This window comes from Vicugna pacos, chromosome 13, assembly GCF_048564905.1.
Source record: "Vicugna pacos chromosome 13, VicPac4, whole genome shotgun sequence".
Lineage (NCBI taxonomy): Eukaryota > Metazoa > Chordata > Mammalia > Artiodactyla > Camelidae > Vicugna > Vicugna pacos.
The window spans coordinates 57259052-57274976 of NC_132999.1; the positions used below are offsets into that span (position 1 = coordinate 57259052).

Sequence of the window (15925 nt, forward strand, 5' to 3'; positions counted from 1 at the left end):
CTACCTCGGGAGACGGGGTGGGGGCTGCACTTAGGAAGGAAGGGCTGGTGTTGGGGCACCTCCTCTGGGGTGCTCCTGGCGATCCCAGCCTGGCTCGGAGAGGAGTTCGGGTTCAGGATGGGGCCGGGTCTCCGGCCTGCCCCTCAAGCTCTGGACCTTGTAGGGCTGGCCCTGTTCGGCCCAGATATCCGCCCGCTGCCTCCTCCCGTGCGGCACTCACCTGGCCGGAGGAAGAAGCCCACGCTCCGTCCTCCGCCGAGAGCCCGACCGGCTCGGGAGGCGCCCAGCCCGCTCCGGGGCGAGGCCGCCCGGCGGCGCCCCCGCGGAGTCTCCAGCCGGCGGCCCGCACCCCGCGCGCCCGCCCGGCCTGTGTACGCACGTCGCCATGGCAACGCCGCGGGGCGGGCCGAGCCGGTGAGGGGCGTGGCCTGCGCAGCGCGGGGCGAGGGGCCGCGCGCGGGGAGCACCCCGAGAATTACAACCAGCCGCAGCGCCTCGAGGTGTGCCAGACCTGCTACCTCGGGGTCCCCAGTCCCATTTCACGGATGGGGAAACGGAGGCTGAGAGGTCTCAGAAGTAGTCCAAGATTTTACAGCGAGGAAGAAGTAAGACTCAGAACTCCTTCCTACTGCCGTTTGCTCCAGGCTGGGTGCGTTGAGGGATAGGGGTGGGCAGAGAGGTTGCGCGGGGTGGTGGTGGTGGTAATGGAGCTGAGCCAGGAGAATGTTGGAGGTTAGTACCCCCGCCCCACCCAAATCTCTAGTTCTTGCTGTTATAGAGGAGAAAATAGAGTCAGCTGGGGGGACAGCCACTTCTGGGAGTTGGGGTGAAGATAGGAGAGGGGTGGGTGGAAGGAACAATTTAGGAAGAGTGAGTGGTTCTTCCATGTGCTGGGGAAAGGATGTTTACAAGCTTACAACCCTACTGTTCCTTTCCTCCCTGTCAAAACTGATCAAAACTGATGTTCTCATCTGTTTGTTCTTTACTTCTGCAAACATCACCTGAGTGTGTCAGACGGTGGCTCCAGTGTTGACCTGGATCAGTCACTACCCTTAAGAAGCCCCCCAACCACAGACACAAGATTGAGGGGGATGGAGTGTGTCAAGACATGCAAATACCAACTATCTCCCCTCACCCCTGTCACCTGTTCCAGCCCAAACCCTTCAGCCTGGGAGCAGAATAGCCCTGCTGACTGCCTACAGAATGCCTTGTTTCCCCAGCACACTGACAAGGTGCCCCAAGAAAAACTCAAAACATTTAGCTAAGAAAGATGGAAGATGGCAGACTCCACCCTAGTCAATTAGAAGGAATAAGAGAGAGAAATCATGGAAATCGCTGTGGGGCGGAATATATGGTAAAGATGCTCAGACATGCTTAGAGGCTCTTAGAAATGCAGGTTCCCTGACACGGACTCGGGAGATTCTGATGAAGCAGGTCTGGAGCATGGTCCAGGATTGCATTTGTTGCATTATTGCAAATTCCTTGTGTACTTATTACAGGCTTGGCAAAACCCCAAAAAGTTGAATTGCAGAGACCTCCCCCAGAATCTGTCCGTAGAAAGCTCTTCCAGGCCCTCAGTCAGCCTGGAAGGTTCTGCCTGGGTCAGCTCCCTTCAACCAGAAAGACCCTAGAGAAGTAAGAGGAGTGACCACAGTCAGAGGAACAGGGAGGGTCAGGCCCAACTTCCCAGGCACATTACTGCCCCAGGGCCTTTGCATTTGCTGTTTCCTCTCCCCAGCAGGTACTTCCCCCAGGGATCTCCTTCAGCTCCTTTAGATGTTCACTCAAATATCACCCTATTTTAAATTGTTTTAAAAATCAAGCATACCCAAAAAACAAGAAAGGGCAAATTCAAAAATCAACATGAACAACAAAACCAAATAAAAACCTCTCACTCTATCCCACTTCATTTGTTTTACCACTGATCATCTAACGTGCCTTTTATTTAGTCTATTTATCTTTTTTATTGTCTGTCTCACCATCCCAACCTGCCCCCTCCTTCCCCCACCAACATAAGCTCCATTAGGGCAGGGATTTTTTTTTTCCTCTTTTGTTCATTGCTGTATCACCAGTTCCTGAAACAGGACATGAATGAATGAATGAGCAGGGGCAGCCCTCACCACCCACCCACAGCCTTGCCTCCTGCCTCTTGGGTGCTGAGCTGCACTCTCCTTACCCCAAGACATAGGCTTCTCTAGCCACGGCCCTACAGGAGTCCTGAACACCCTCCCTCAACCCACGCGCATCTCCACACTTGTCCCTAGTATCGTCAGCGTGCGTGCAGAACAGAAACTTGCTTGCTGTCAGCCAGACCCCAGAGGAGCCCAGGCCGGCCTCATGCCGGAGCAGCCCATGCCCCTGCTAGGCATTAGTCCACCTCTCAATGAGGAAATACTAAACCGAGAACAAAGCTGACATTCAGACTCTCTGAAGCAGAAATTGCCAAATCTTGATTGGACCCCTGGCTCCTCACAGGATGCCACAGGCATCTCAATGGGTGTGTGAAAGTCTTGAAACCTAATTCCGTGTCATCCATTTAAATTTCAAAACAGAAAATAAAATACTCCGATAACTTATGGCTTTATGACAGCATTTCCTGAGCTGAGTGAGAGTTGTACTCTGCAATGATGCAGTGTAAAAAATACTGCCCCTGGAAAAAAAAAAGATTTCTAGATTATATGGGCTTCTTGGTGATGCCTGGAATCACTCTTATTGAGCGCTGGGTGGCTCAGTACTGTATCTCGATCAGTATCGGAACCCTGGCATCTGAATGGCCGGGGTTCAGGTCCCAGCTCTCTTGTTCCCAGCTGTCCTCATGATACTGGAACGAGTAATGTTAACTCAGGTCTTCCCACCTGCCGGGCACCGTCCAGCACTTCCCTTGGATCATCTCAGCTAACCCTCACCATCACCCGAGGCAGCAGGTGTGTGTGAAACACCCAGACAGTGACCTCTGCAGAAATGTCATGATGAGCAGCATTCTTATTAAATTACTCCTGTTTTAACAGGAAAATAAGGCTGAAGAGACAGGGAGGTAGGTATGTGCCCGAGGTCACACAGCTAGAAAATCTGGCAGGATTTGAATCTGGATGAGTGTGACAAGAAGGCATTTCCCCCGGGGAATCCAGGTGACAGCTGTCACAACCACAAGACACCCATATTCACAACCTGCTTTCTTTCAGCTTGGAGCAGGCTGGGCTCCTGTTTGTCCTGAAAGCCGGGGAGTGACTGAGGTGTGGAGAGAAAGGGGGCTGAGGCCGAGAGGGGGCATCTGGGTCTTGTCATCACGCTGGCCGGTCACACACACTGGGCTTCCTTCCTGCAGGACCTCTGCCACAGTTTCCTTCTGTGGGCTGTCCTTGATGGGGGAGAGCCCACCCACTGCGCCCCCTCCCCAGACCTGCCTGTTGCTTTTTCCGGATGCCCCTTGCAGTCCAACAAGAAATGAATGCTGGCTTCCCGCAGGGGGAGGGAGGGAGGGAGGTCGCCCAGCCTCTGTGGATTAAAAGAGAGCCAGGGAAAGAGCTAGAAGAGGAGAGAAGAAAGAAAAAGAGAGAAAGAGCGAGCACAAAGAGCAGGAAGTGCCAGGCTGTTGAGCAGGGTGACACATGGGAGAGCAAAGGACCACGAGAGGATCCACAGTCCCGAAATAGCCTGACCCTATAGGCTGAGGAAATGCAGGTGGTTGCACACGTACACACACGCACACACAGACGCACAAAAGTACATTCAAACCGCAGAGGAAGAGCAGGTGAGTGAGGCCCTCTGTGGCCGTGCTCATCCCCGTCCCCTGGCAGAAAAATGGGAAAACACCCAGTTTTTTTTTCCCATAGGGACAATGCTGGTTTGGGACATTCACTTCTCTTGCCAAGCAAAGGCAGTTCCCTTGGTTCCTTGGGCTTTGCCGTGGAAATGAGTCTGTACATTCTGTTTGAGAACTGCAGGTGCAGGGTGCTGGTCCCGCCTCTGAGGGGCCTGGTTTCTCTCTGTTTGTTTGTTTATTTTCTGTCTGTGTCTCACTTCTCTCACGGGTAAAGTGGAGAGAGTTAGCAGCATCAACTGTAAAGATTAAACGGGTTAATGTGTGTGATTAGTTCTGCTTGTTTTTGAACTTCGTTGTAAATGGAACAATCAGATTCCGTTTGCTGCCTAGTTTCTTTCACCCGACGATGCGACGATGTGAGATTTGACCACGTTGTCCGAGGGAGCTGTGGTTCATTCATTCTCATCGCCTCACTGCATGGCACTGTACTGGTTATCTATTCTTGCAAAATAAATTATGGCAAAATTAGTGGCTTAGAACAACACACATTTCTCATGTCACAGTTTCCGTGGGTCAGGAATCCGGGCACTGCTTAGCTGGGTGCTCTGTTCAGGGTCTCCCAGGCTGCAGTCAGGGGGTGTGGCCAGGGCTGTGGTCTCATCTGGGGCTCAAATGGGGAAGGATCCACTTCCCGGTTCTTGTGGCATTTCGCAGGATTGAGTTCCCCCAGAGTTGTTAGTCTGGGAGCCTCACCTCCTCACTGGCTATTAGGCAGAGGTCCCCCGGTGTTTCTTGACACGTGGGCCTCTAATGAAGCGGCTTGTTTCATTAAAGCCAATGACAAATATCATATGATATCACTTACCTGTGGAATCTAAAAAATAGTACAAATGAACTTATTTACAAAACAGAAACAGACTCAAAGACATAGAAAACAAACATGGTTACCAGGGGGAAGAGGGGGAGGGATAAATTGGGAGGATAGAATTAACAGATGCACACTACCATATATAAAGTAAACAACAAAGGTTTACTATATAGTACAAGGAACTATATTCAATATCTGGTAATAAACTATAATGGAAAATAATTTTAAAAGGAATATATTACATATATATGTATAATCAAATCTCTTTGCTGTACACCTGAAACTAATACAATATTGTAAATCAACTATACTTCAATAAAATTTTTTTTTTAAAACAAAGGGCAATGAGAGTCAATAGAGAGAGTCTCCTGGCAAGATGGAAGTTACAGTCTTGTGTAGCATAATCACAGAAATGACATCCCCATCGCCTTTGTGGCTTTCTGTTGATGAGTAGTAAGATACAGTCCTGCCCACATTCAAGGGGCGGGAATGACACAGGGGTGTGAACACCAGGGGTCATTGGGGGCCACTGTATATTCCTATTGGTATGCACACGTGCACAGAGCTCTCGGGTACCCACCCAGGAGTAGAATTTCAGGGTCGTGCATACGTCCAGCTTCATGAGATTCTGCCAAACATTTCCCCAAAGTGCTGGTGCATCTCCACCGCCGCAGCAGGCCGGGAGCTTTGCCGTCAGAGCTCGTGCTTTCCGCATAATCACCCCCTCTCTCCTTGCAGAAGGGGGTTCTAACCTGGGGCTCCTTGGGACAGCAGGTCCTAAAGCTGGCTCCACGTCAGAATCACCAACTTCCCCGGGCTGCACAGTCAGACTTTCTGATGCTTTGAAGGCTTGACTATAAACTGGAAGGTACACTCCACGAGGCAAGGACCCCGGTATCCCCGGTGCCCAGAACAGCACCTGGCACACAGTCGGCACATGATAAATATTTTTTTGATTAAGTGAATGAGTTTAGGAGCTGTTCTTCGAGAGATGGGCCCGAGGGAGGGTCTGAGCTGGTGAAACGGGGAGCGAACTTTGATGTGTCAGCCTGTGTGTACTCTTCTGGGAAGAGGGCCCAGAATCTCAACCTGCTTTCTCCCCAGCGAAGGCTACAAGCCGCTCTGATTGGATGCCGTCCAGCGTAGGCATTTTATCACAGGAAGAGAGAACTGGTCCCGGGGTAGGAGGCATGGGAACCTCCTCCAGGTGCTAGAAGTGAGGAGGGAGACAGCGCTTGCCCGGGGACCGTTCATGAACAGACACTTTGCTTGCTTTGATCTGTGACCCTTGGTGGCTCTTTCAGTTTGTCTGGCAACTGCTTGGCCTCCTGGGGCCCTCCCAGTGTCTGTTTGTTGACTAGCAAATTCCTTCCGGAAGGCCCCGGTGCACTGAGCTTCCGTCAGTGGCAAGCCAACACGAGCCCCACCTTTTGAGAAGGGCTCTTTCCATCAACAGAAAGCTTCCCAGTTGATCTGGTTTGAGGTGACCTCATCCTTTGTCACCGTCTTCCTCGTTTTCTGGAGGTTTCTCAGCGTCTTGCTGCTGTCTGCATTCTTTTTACATGTGAACAGTGCACCTGTTTTGAGCATTTTGTTGTTTTGGGTCATTCCCGTCACACACTTTTTATCGTCTTTTCCAGGCAGATCGACCTCGTGGCTCTCTAGACAGTTCTTGGGTTTCCTCTGAATCATTTCATTTGGCCTAAGTATGTCCGGGTTTTCCTCCTTCCTCACCACACTCCACACAGACCCTCTCTTTTCCCCAGAACAAGTGCTCTTTTCTCTCCGATCGCTCACCCAAATCCTCGTCTTTCACCATGTTTTCTGACTTCTCCTGAGAACTGATTGTTTTTTTGAAACTTAAGCCTCAAAGATCATCTCTTCTAATCTGGGTCTGAATTTGGAGCATTGTCAAGAAGCAGGGGAGACAGGAATGCTGCTGGGTAATTAGCATCCTTGGCAGAAGGTGCTCAGCAAAGGGTCAGAGGGACGTGGGGATGGAGGGGGAGGTGCATTCTTCTGTCTGGGGTGGGACTTGGGGGGTTGGGGGTCGGGGGGGGGTCAGGAAAGGCTCTAAGGAAAAAGCAAGCATTGGACCTGAGTTTTGAAGGATGGGTAGGATTTCAGGGGGTAGAGCAAGGAGAGAAGAGTATGGTAGAATGAAGGAGCAGTGGGAATAGGGGCCAAAGATGAGTAATAAGAGAGGCCAAGTAAGTAGTACAGAGGGAGAGGGGAGGCCAGGTGCTGAGACTGCAAAGTGAGGTCCATGGTCAGCCCTCAGACATGTTTGTTGGGCTTTTCCAGTGTGTTAAGAGACTTTTAATTATTTGCTGAAGTGAGAAGCTTCTTTCTGCTGAGTGACAGAGAAACTTACTCAAATTGGCTTCAGCATGAAAGCAAATTCACTGGTTACCATGAGTGAAAAATCTAGAGGAAACAGCTGGGTTCAGGCCCAAATGATTTTATCAGGCCTTGGCCTCTCCCCAGCTCTCAGTAATGCTTTTATCCAAGTGGATCCAACCTTAGACAGAATCTCTGTATAATGTTCACAAAAAGGCTGCCATAGCTTCAGTCCTTAATATCTTCTCAGCTTTGAATTCCATGGGGAAGGATGAGATGTTTTTCCTAAGTCTCTCCCAAAGGCCTCACTGCTTCTCATTTTTCTCTGAGTGGGTCACAAACCTGTTCCTAAACCAATTATTGTGGCTCAGAACACTGCTATCCTCTGACTGGCCAAGCTTGAGCCGTATGCCCATCCCTGTAGCGACAAATAGAATCAACACCATCTTTAGGAGGCTGGATTGAGACTGAGAGAAAGGTATGGTCCCCAAAGGGAGATCATAACATGATAGTATTTTAGAAGACAGGTGAGTTGTTATTAGGTATCAAAAACACCAGATGGCTACCACAGTGGCCAACATGTACAGATTATTTAAATTTACATTAATATCTGGATGTATGCCTTTTCTTGGAAAATAGGAACATATGGCAATACCTGAGTTCTCTTCTTACATATAGATCAACAATCTGCTAGGGCTCAGGAGAGGCTGCCCTCTTTAGATACAGCCTATGCGCCCCCTGCCTAATGTACTGCTCAAATTTCCCCTCTGGCTTCTGGAAGCACTTGAATTTTTGTCCCCATCCTAATCTGATTCAGTGAACAAATCTGTTTCTCCCACCAGATTGGAAGTGCCAAATTGTACAGGGGTCAAGTAGCTCTCCCTATGCTTCCACAAACGCCTGAGGACAAACGCCTGGCCACTTTTGATAGGCTCATCCCTTGTCCATTTAAAAAAGCTTCTTTTAAAAAATATTTAACACACAGTGATTTTAGAATCTGTTATCTGATAATTCCAACATTTGAAGTCCTTGGGTGGGAGTGGGGGGTGTGTGTCAATTTCTTGTTTGTTGTTGCTGCTTACTCTAGCTCATACTGACTTGTTTCTCAGATGCTTAGTAATTTGATTGTGAACTCATTTGTGATTGAACTTAATCTGTGGGAATCAGGATTGGTCTGATTCCTGGCTGCTTTTCTTAGGAAGACTTTTTGTTTCAGCTGGATGCCAGGGATGCTAATAACCTGTGACCACGGGTGTTTATTTCCTCAACTTGGAGTTTTCCCACTGGATACAAGGAGTGTAAATTTGAACTCCAGGTCTGTGTGGGTACAAATCCTCAGGGTGATAATCATCATCATTATTATCATGGCTATTACTAATTTTCTCTTCCAGAGCCACATTAAAAACAACAAATTGCCTCATAGGCTCCCTTTTCTGAAAGTCCAGGAAAAAAATTTTAAAAGCCCTCCTCTTGCCAGGATGTAGAGCACCTTTGAGGATGCTGGCTTACGATGGGCATCTTAGACTTGGCTAGCACACTTTGCAAAGGCTCAAGGCTTAACCTCTCATTTCTGGCACCTATTAACCCCTCAGACTGGTACAGGCATTTATTCTCAGGAAGCCCTGACTTCCTCATTTGCTCACTCTGCTTGTGTTGTGTGTCTGTATATTCCTTTGGGATTGCTTACATTAAAAACTGTTTTTTATTATGGGGTTTTGGAAATTTACACAAAGTAGAGAAAAGAGTGCAGTTAACACCATGTAACAATCATCTGGCTTTAACATTTTCCCAATCTTTTTTCATTTCTTTTCTCGTCCTTAATTTAAAGCAAGTTGTGTCATTTCACCCATAAATACTTCTTAACTGAAAGGAAGATTTTCCCCTTTACATTATCCTCACCTTGACATTATCATACCTAAAATTACTAAAAATAATTCCTGAATATCATCTAACATCCAGTCTTTGCTCATGTTTCCTTAATTCTCTCAAAGGTATCTTTTTACTCTTGGTTTGTTAGAATCAGGATTCAGACAAGATCCAGGATTCAGACAAGATCCAAAATCCATTGCATGCGGTTATGTCTCTGAAATCTCTTTTATTCTATAACAGTTTATTTTTCTACCATCCTACCCCCTGACCCCCACCTCTTTTTGTCCCAGCCACTGATTTATTGGAGAAACTGAATCTTTTGTCCCGTAGAATATTCACATCCTGGATTTGGCTGATTGCTTCTTCTTGGTTTCAGTTAATTTGTTCCTCTCTTCCATGTGTTTCCTTTAAACTAATAGATCAAAGTCTTTTTTGTTGTTGAGACAACCTCACAGGTGATGCTATGTGGTCCCTCTTGCGTCACACTGTGAGCACGTGATGTCTGGTCATCCTATTTTTAGTGATACCTAGATTCATCAGTGGGAGAAGTGCTAACAGACTGAGCCATCCATTACAAAGTTCTCATCAGCTTTTTTTCCCCAATACTTTTTAACTGTGATGAAATATACATAACATAAAATTTACCATCTTAACCGCTTAAGAATATACAGTTCACTCATGTTAAGGATATTCACATTGTTGTGTAAACAATCTCCAAAACCTTTTCGTCTTGTAAAACTGAAACTCTACACCCATTAAATAACAGCTCCCCATTTTCCCCTCTCCCGGCCACTGGCAACCACCCATCTATTTTCTGTTTCTATGAATCTGTTACTCTAGGAACCTCAGATAAGTGGAATCATACAGTATTTGTCTTCTTGTGTCTGGCTTATTTTACATAGCAGTGTCCTCAAGGTTCATCCATGTTGTAGTATGTGTCAGAATTTCCTTCCTTTTTAAGACTGAATAATAATTCATTATGTGTATATACTATATTTTGTTTATCCATTCATCCATCAATGGACACTTGAGCTCATCAACTTTCTACCCAATAGTTTTAGCATCCTTTGAGGATCATTCCCGAGTTCCATTATTTCTTTTGGGGTCACAGAGTTGTGATTTTTTTCTGATTATGATTCCTTTGGTCATTATTAGCTAGAATTCTTTTATAAAGAAGAGTTTTCCTTTGTCAACCACTTGTTTATTTTTCATAAAATACAGTAGGTTCAGGAAAGGCAGAATAAATGATTGCTTCTTTCCCTTTCTATGCCACTATTCAAAACAGAGAGATTTTGATTTAAAAAGATTTGATTTTGATTTAAAAAGATAAGGATGGGTTTCAATCCACTGAAGTCATTATTTGGTTTGATGCTCATACAGTGCCATCTCAGGGATTCATGCAGGTTGGCTCTTGTGTTTTTGTTTTTCCAGGTGGAAACCATGGAGTATTTAATTGTCACCACTTATGTTTGTATTGCATTGGTGTGGTCTTTAAGACAAACATGTCTGGGTCTCAGTTTCCTGTTGCTGTACAAGGAATTTGGACAAGATGAACTCGAGAACCACTCCTGCTTAAAACACTCCTTAAAATTTGCAGCATTTTCACTTCATATGACATTATAGTTCAGTCACTTGATTCTTCCAGTCCCATGACCCAAGGCAGTTATCAATATCTTCTTTTTACAAACATGGAAATTGCCACCAAGGTGATACTGTTTTTTTCTCCTTCTCCAGACTGTGTTTTTTCCCAGTAGACTTAAAGCTGTGGTTCTCAGTCAAGGATATTTTGCCTCCCAGGGGAATTTTGATAATGACTGGCGATTTTTTTAAATTTAATTGAAACACAGTCAGTTTACAATGTGTCAATTTCTGGTGCACAGCACAGTGTTTTAGTCACACATATACATACATATATTCCTTTTCATATTCTTTTTCATTAAAGGCTATTACAAGATATTGAATATAGTTCCCTGTGCTCTACAGAAGAAACTTGTTTATCTATTTTATATATACTAGTTAACATTTGCAAATCTTGAATTCCCAATTTATCCCTTCCCACCCCCTTTCCCTCCAGTAACCATAAGATGCTTACTATGTCTATGAGTCTGTTTCTGTTTTTTTAAAAAATCATTAGTGTCTTCTTTTTCCTTTTTTTAGATTCCACATATGAGAGCTATCATATGGTATTTTTCTTTCTCTTTCTGGCTTACTTCACTTAGAATGACAATCTCCAGATCCATCCATGTTGCTGCAAATGGCATTATTTTATTATTTTTTAAGGCTGAGTAGTATTCCATTGTATAAATATACCACAACTTCTTTATCCAGTCATCTTTCAATGGACACTTAGGTTGCTTCCATGTCTTGGCTATTGTAAATGGTGCTTCTAGGAACATCAGGGTGCCTGTATCTTTTTGAATTAGAGTTTTCTCTGGGTATATGCCCAGGAGCAGGATTGCTGGATCATATGGTAAGTCTATTTTTAGTTTTTTGAGGAATCTGGAGTTTTTGATTGTCACACCTGGGAGGGGCTACTGGCATTCTGGACATAGAGGCCATGGATGCTGCCATACATCCTATGATGCACAGGACAGCCCTGCCCCCTCATGCCGGCACTCTCCAGCTGCAAATGTCAGTCGTGCCAAATTCGAGAAACCCTGACTTGAAGCAGTTTATAGAGATAAAATCATATTCCTTTAAATTCTATGTTTATTCGATGAAAGGAAGTACATATAAAAATGCGCACATCTGAGAATTCAGCCATATGTAGGATGATGGGATAGTCTCTTTTTTAACCTGTCCATAGAATGTAGCCATTTGATGGGCTTCTTACTGCTCCCCCTTCGATCCTATTTCTGGCTCCTATTTTTCCCCCTGAGACCTTTCTATTACTGGCCTAAGGGAAGATTACTGGACTGTTTTTACTGCTTTCAGGCCAGTGGAAAAAAATCTTAGGTCTTAATTTTTTTTAACGTATGAAATAAATATTAAAATCAAGCTTTATACAAATAGCAGTTAGGTTTTTTTTTGGTCCCAATTCCTCTTTGCCATTTTAATTGATGGAATGGACACTTCGAATAAACTTAGTATTACCTTTTATATTATTGTGCTCTGCGACTCAAAGCACCTCCTGTGAGACGTTTATTCTTCATCTTTTCCTCTGCTGCGTTTGTGCTGATTTCGAAAAACCCATTTGGTGCTAAAATGAATTGATCATCCGCAGACGCTGGAAGGCTGTGTCCTTTCCTCCTCCAAAGGTCAATCAGCAGACTCGTACTTTGAATCTGATTTCTAAAGCAGACAACGAATTTGTCAGAAACAAAAGATGCAGCTTTTATCTTTTTGTTGTTGTTGTTGCTGTTCAGCTTTGAAAGAGGCAGCATTTAGACAAGGCGAATGCATTGATTCCCATGTTTATATCAAGTATTCACACAGTTTCTCCTCCCAACACAGGTGCTCCCAGCTGGTCATATTTTACCCAAAACATGAAAGAAGAAGCTTGCTATCACATTGTTATATTATTTTTCTCTCTTTTGCATTTTGTTAAACTAGATGCCGGTGATTTTTCTGGACTGGACATAATCGTCAAGGATGCATTCTGAAATAAGACATCTTGAGCAAAACACTAAGAACATTTTCTTGGGTTTAAAGTTCCCACACACCTCCTAAATTTCACACAGTATTGATCCCACCTTATTTTGGAGACGCATGCTGTATTACTTGACACTGTTTTGTTTTTTCCTGATAAGGAAGACCTATAGCCCAGAAGGGTTCTTAACCATCATTTTTTGCTTCCCGAATTGTATTCTAACTGTTTTCTTTTGTTATACTCCCTCCTTTAGTTCCAAACATGCTTTTAAATAATTTAAAAGTTCTCAAAATTGACCTGAGTTTGTAAATACTACTATTATCTGTCCTACTTTTTTTTTTGGATATTACAGTTAATAAATTACAGGTTTCACTTCATAGCATTGAGACTGGGGTAGGAGAAAAGGAAAAAGGGAAGAGATAGCTGTTTATATTATACCATGAAGAATAGATATACAGTTCTGGATTGGGGACGGATAGGAAAACATTCTTTGTAAAAGTGACTTTTTTTAACAGAAAAATGATAAGTACCACACTCAGGCTGAGCTCCAAGGATGACCATTTCCTGTTTTTTTTTTTTGTTGGAGCTGACACTGGATGGCCAGGCTCCATGACCCAAGTCCACACTGCCCAAGAGAATGGATTTTCCTTTGTCAAGGGCAGGGTTTTTCGACCTGGGCACTATTGACTTTGTGGATAGAATGCTTCTCTGTTGTGGGGGCCCTCCTGTGCATTGTAGGATGTTTAGTAGCATCCCTGTCCTACTAGATACCAGTGGCAGCCCCTCTCCAGCCATTGTGATTTTGCAAAAAGCCCCCCAGGCGGGGCAAAATCAATCCTGGTTGAGAACCACTGATCTAAGGTGAAAACATTCAGTTCTGGCGTTGGCTCAAATCTTTAACAGCGTCACTGGGAGCTGAGAACGTTTTCTCACATGTTGCATCTGGGGGTTGACTGGCTTGTACCAGCATGTCATCCACCTAACTGCCTTCCTGGAACGTGCAGATTTCCGGGGGGTTTGATGGTGCACAATTGGCAGTCTGCCAAGTTGGCCCCAAGGACTCTTCTGCCGCAAGGGCTACATTTTAATGGCGTCTGGAGCGCGTGTACAGTGTTCTCTCCAGTGGCTTTTCTGAATAAATCTGCATCCACATACTGTGCACTCATACTTCCGTGTCTTTCTCTTCCTCTCTTTGGTCAGCTCGCTTTGCGATGTCCAAACAGGACAGGTTTCCTGGCCATCGTTCTCCACTGATTATTGCAGGATCTGAGACTGATGTTCCGTGGCTCGTACCATCCCGGCTTCAGGCAACCTCGGAGAGCGTTTCCTAGGCCAGCTGCCTTGCTACAAAGTGACAAGGGCTTTCTCCTGTTGGCTCTGCGTGATCTGACAGAGTCTCGCGAACCACCATCCACAGGTGGCAAGAACTTTGGAATGCATCGGCCCCTCTGCCATGAAGCTGTCAGGAGAGGGTGCAGGCTTCCCCGCAGAGGCACAAGCTTCCCTTTCGGAGAGTGGACACAGGGAGGTCTGAGCTGGAGGTTTGTCTGGCTCATCGTGGACCCGTGAACTTGGTTCTCCCCGCCGGCTGTCGGGTGCTGGGCTCACCCTCGCTGGAGACCTGCGATCTGAATGCCATGCAGTGAGAAAGCTAACGGACAACTTCATCAATGAACTGTGGAACTTGGGACAACCCTTGTCTGCTCTGGGCCCTTTCTCCTCCTGTAGAAGCAACAGAACTGGCTCAGTCACCATTCCGTGCAGGGTGCTCTGTGAAAGCTGACCCTGGAAGAGGTTTTGTGGGGAAAAAGTATTCTGTGGCCAAAATGGTTTGGGAAATGCTATGTCCTGCAGCATCTGCCTGGAGATTCATAATGTGCATAAGCAGATGAGAGACCTTCTGGATCTGTCTGCACCCAGATATCCATGTAGCTCACTCCCCATTTTTCTGCAGTATTACTGTAACTGAGCAGGACCCTCTGGGGCTTTCTCAGAACAGACCCCCACTCCCCTCTGCCCACATGTCCTCCATCTGTCTCTTGTCTGTAGAAAAATTTTTCTTCTCCCAGGCTTCTCCTAGTTCTAAAGAGTACACTTCATCAGAAAAGTGAGAAAACACAGAAAGAAAGGAAAACATTCAGGCAAGACTAAATAATAATAATTTAGCTACCAAACAAAGGTCCTTTAGTTCCTCCTTAAGGGCCGTAGATAATATTCTGAGCCGTGTCCTTTGAGCTGTTTTGCAGGGCCTGAGGCTCCCACCAGGTGGAAGAAGTTAACGGCATGCTGCCCACAAGCACGTGGACCCCCAGACTGGTTGGAACCAGAAGCTTGGTGAGGTTGACTCCCGATGACCTCACCACCAACCAATCAGAAGAGTGTCCGTGAGCTGATCACACCCCCCCACAACCCCCCTCCCTCACCTTGTCTTTAAAAACCTTTCCCTGAAAGCCATCGGGGAATTTGGGTCTTTTGAGCCCTAGCTGCCTGGACTCCTTGCTTGGCGCCTGCAATAAACATGGCACTTTCCTTCACCACAACCCGGTTTCAGTAGATTGGCTTTGCTGTGCGTGGGCAAGTGGACCCAAATTTGGTTCCGTAACATTACTTGCCTCGGGCACTTTTTCTGATCACCCAGGTGGGCCATCCCCCTCACTTACTCTTTACCCTGCCTTATTTGTCTTCACAGCACGTCTCATTGTCTGACATTATATCATATTTTTATTTATTTGTTTATTACCTGTCCCCCTCCTCCACCAAAATACGGCCTCTGTGTCAGCAGGGACTTGGTTCATTTGTTTGCAGATTATCCCTAGCATGTGGCACATAGTAGGTGCTCCATGAAAAATGTGTTGCATGAATACTTTAATTTGAGGATTCCCAAATGGAGCTGATCAGGGAACTTTTCCTCTGCCACCCATTAAAATCCAGGGAAATACTCTTGAGAACTCACCAGGGAGAGGGTGTCTAAGATCCCTGTCTTAGAACCAGCCACTCAGTTCTGAATACACTGACAATGCAGCATTAGACTGAAAAGCAAACAGAACGGACTGGCTTGTCCACCATCTATGATGGGCGTTGCCATCACATGACCCGAGGAACTGAGCCTTGTGCAAGGCTGACCCCAGGGCTGCCTCAATGGGCCTCACCCACGCAGCCCTGCTGCGGTTTTCCTGGAGATGGCTTTCAGTGAAGATTCTTTGTGAACTGTTGGTGGCGCGTGGTGGACTTTCTCAGAACATGTTTTCAGAAACGAGAGCGAGGCTCACGCTTGGAGGAGTGCTTAGATTTTCGAGTTCTCCATCAGGAGACATTGGTCCAGTCGCAGCCACCACGTGGCCCCCTGCTTTCTCTGTGCCGGGAACAGCTTGGCACTTTACCTGTGTTTTTCTCAAGGTATCCACCTCCAAATGAGGAGCCTCTGTTTGCTGGTCAAGAGATCAAGGCTCAGGGAGATCAAATGACTTGCCCAAGATCATCCTTCTAGGAAGCAGCA

At 46.0% G+C, this 15925-nt stretch overlaps 1 protein-coding gene and 1 long non-coding RNA gene across 4 annotated transcripts in view; one reads left to right on the forward strand and one right to left on the reverse strand.

Annotated features, from left to right (window-relative positions):
* The window catches only part of FHAD1 (forkhead associated phosphopeptide binding domain 1), a 123816-nt gene extending 123467 nt beyond the window's left edge, over positions 1 to 349 (reverse strand). For both annotated transcript variants that reach the window (XM_072975338.1, XM_072975337.1), the window contains exon 1: positions 221 to 349. The gene's annotated coding sequence lies outside the window, so the exon portion shown is untranslated. The remainder of the gene's footprint in view (positions 1 to 220) is intronic.
* Positions 350 to 459: 110 nt separating this feature from the next.
* On the forward strand, positions 460 to 14969 carry LOC140700977 (uncharacterized). 2 transcript variants are annotated; one of them, XR_012079745.1, is made up of 2 exons: positions 460 to 649; positions 13630 to 14969. It is a non-coding gene; the product is annotated as an uncharacterized lncRNA (long non-coding RNA). The 2 variants fall into 2 exon arrangements; XR_012079744.1 differs by having other exon boundaries at positions 460 to 605.
* Positions 14970 to 15925: the final 956 nt, after the last annotated feature.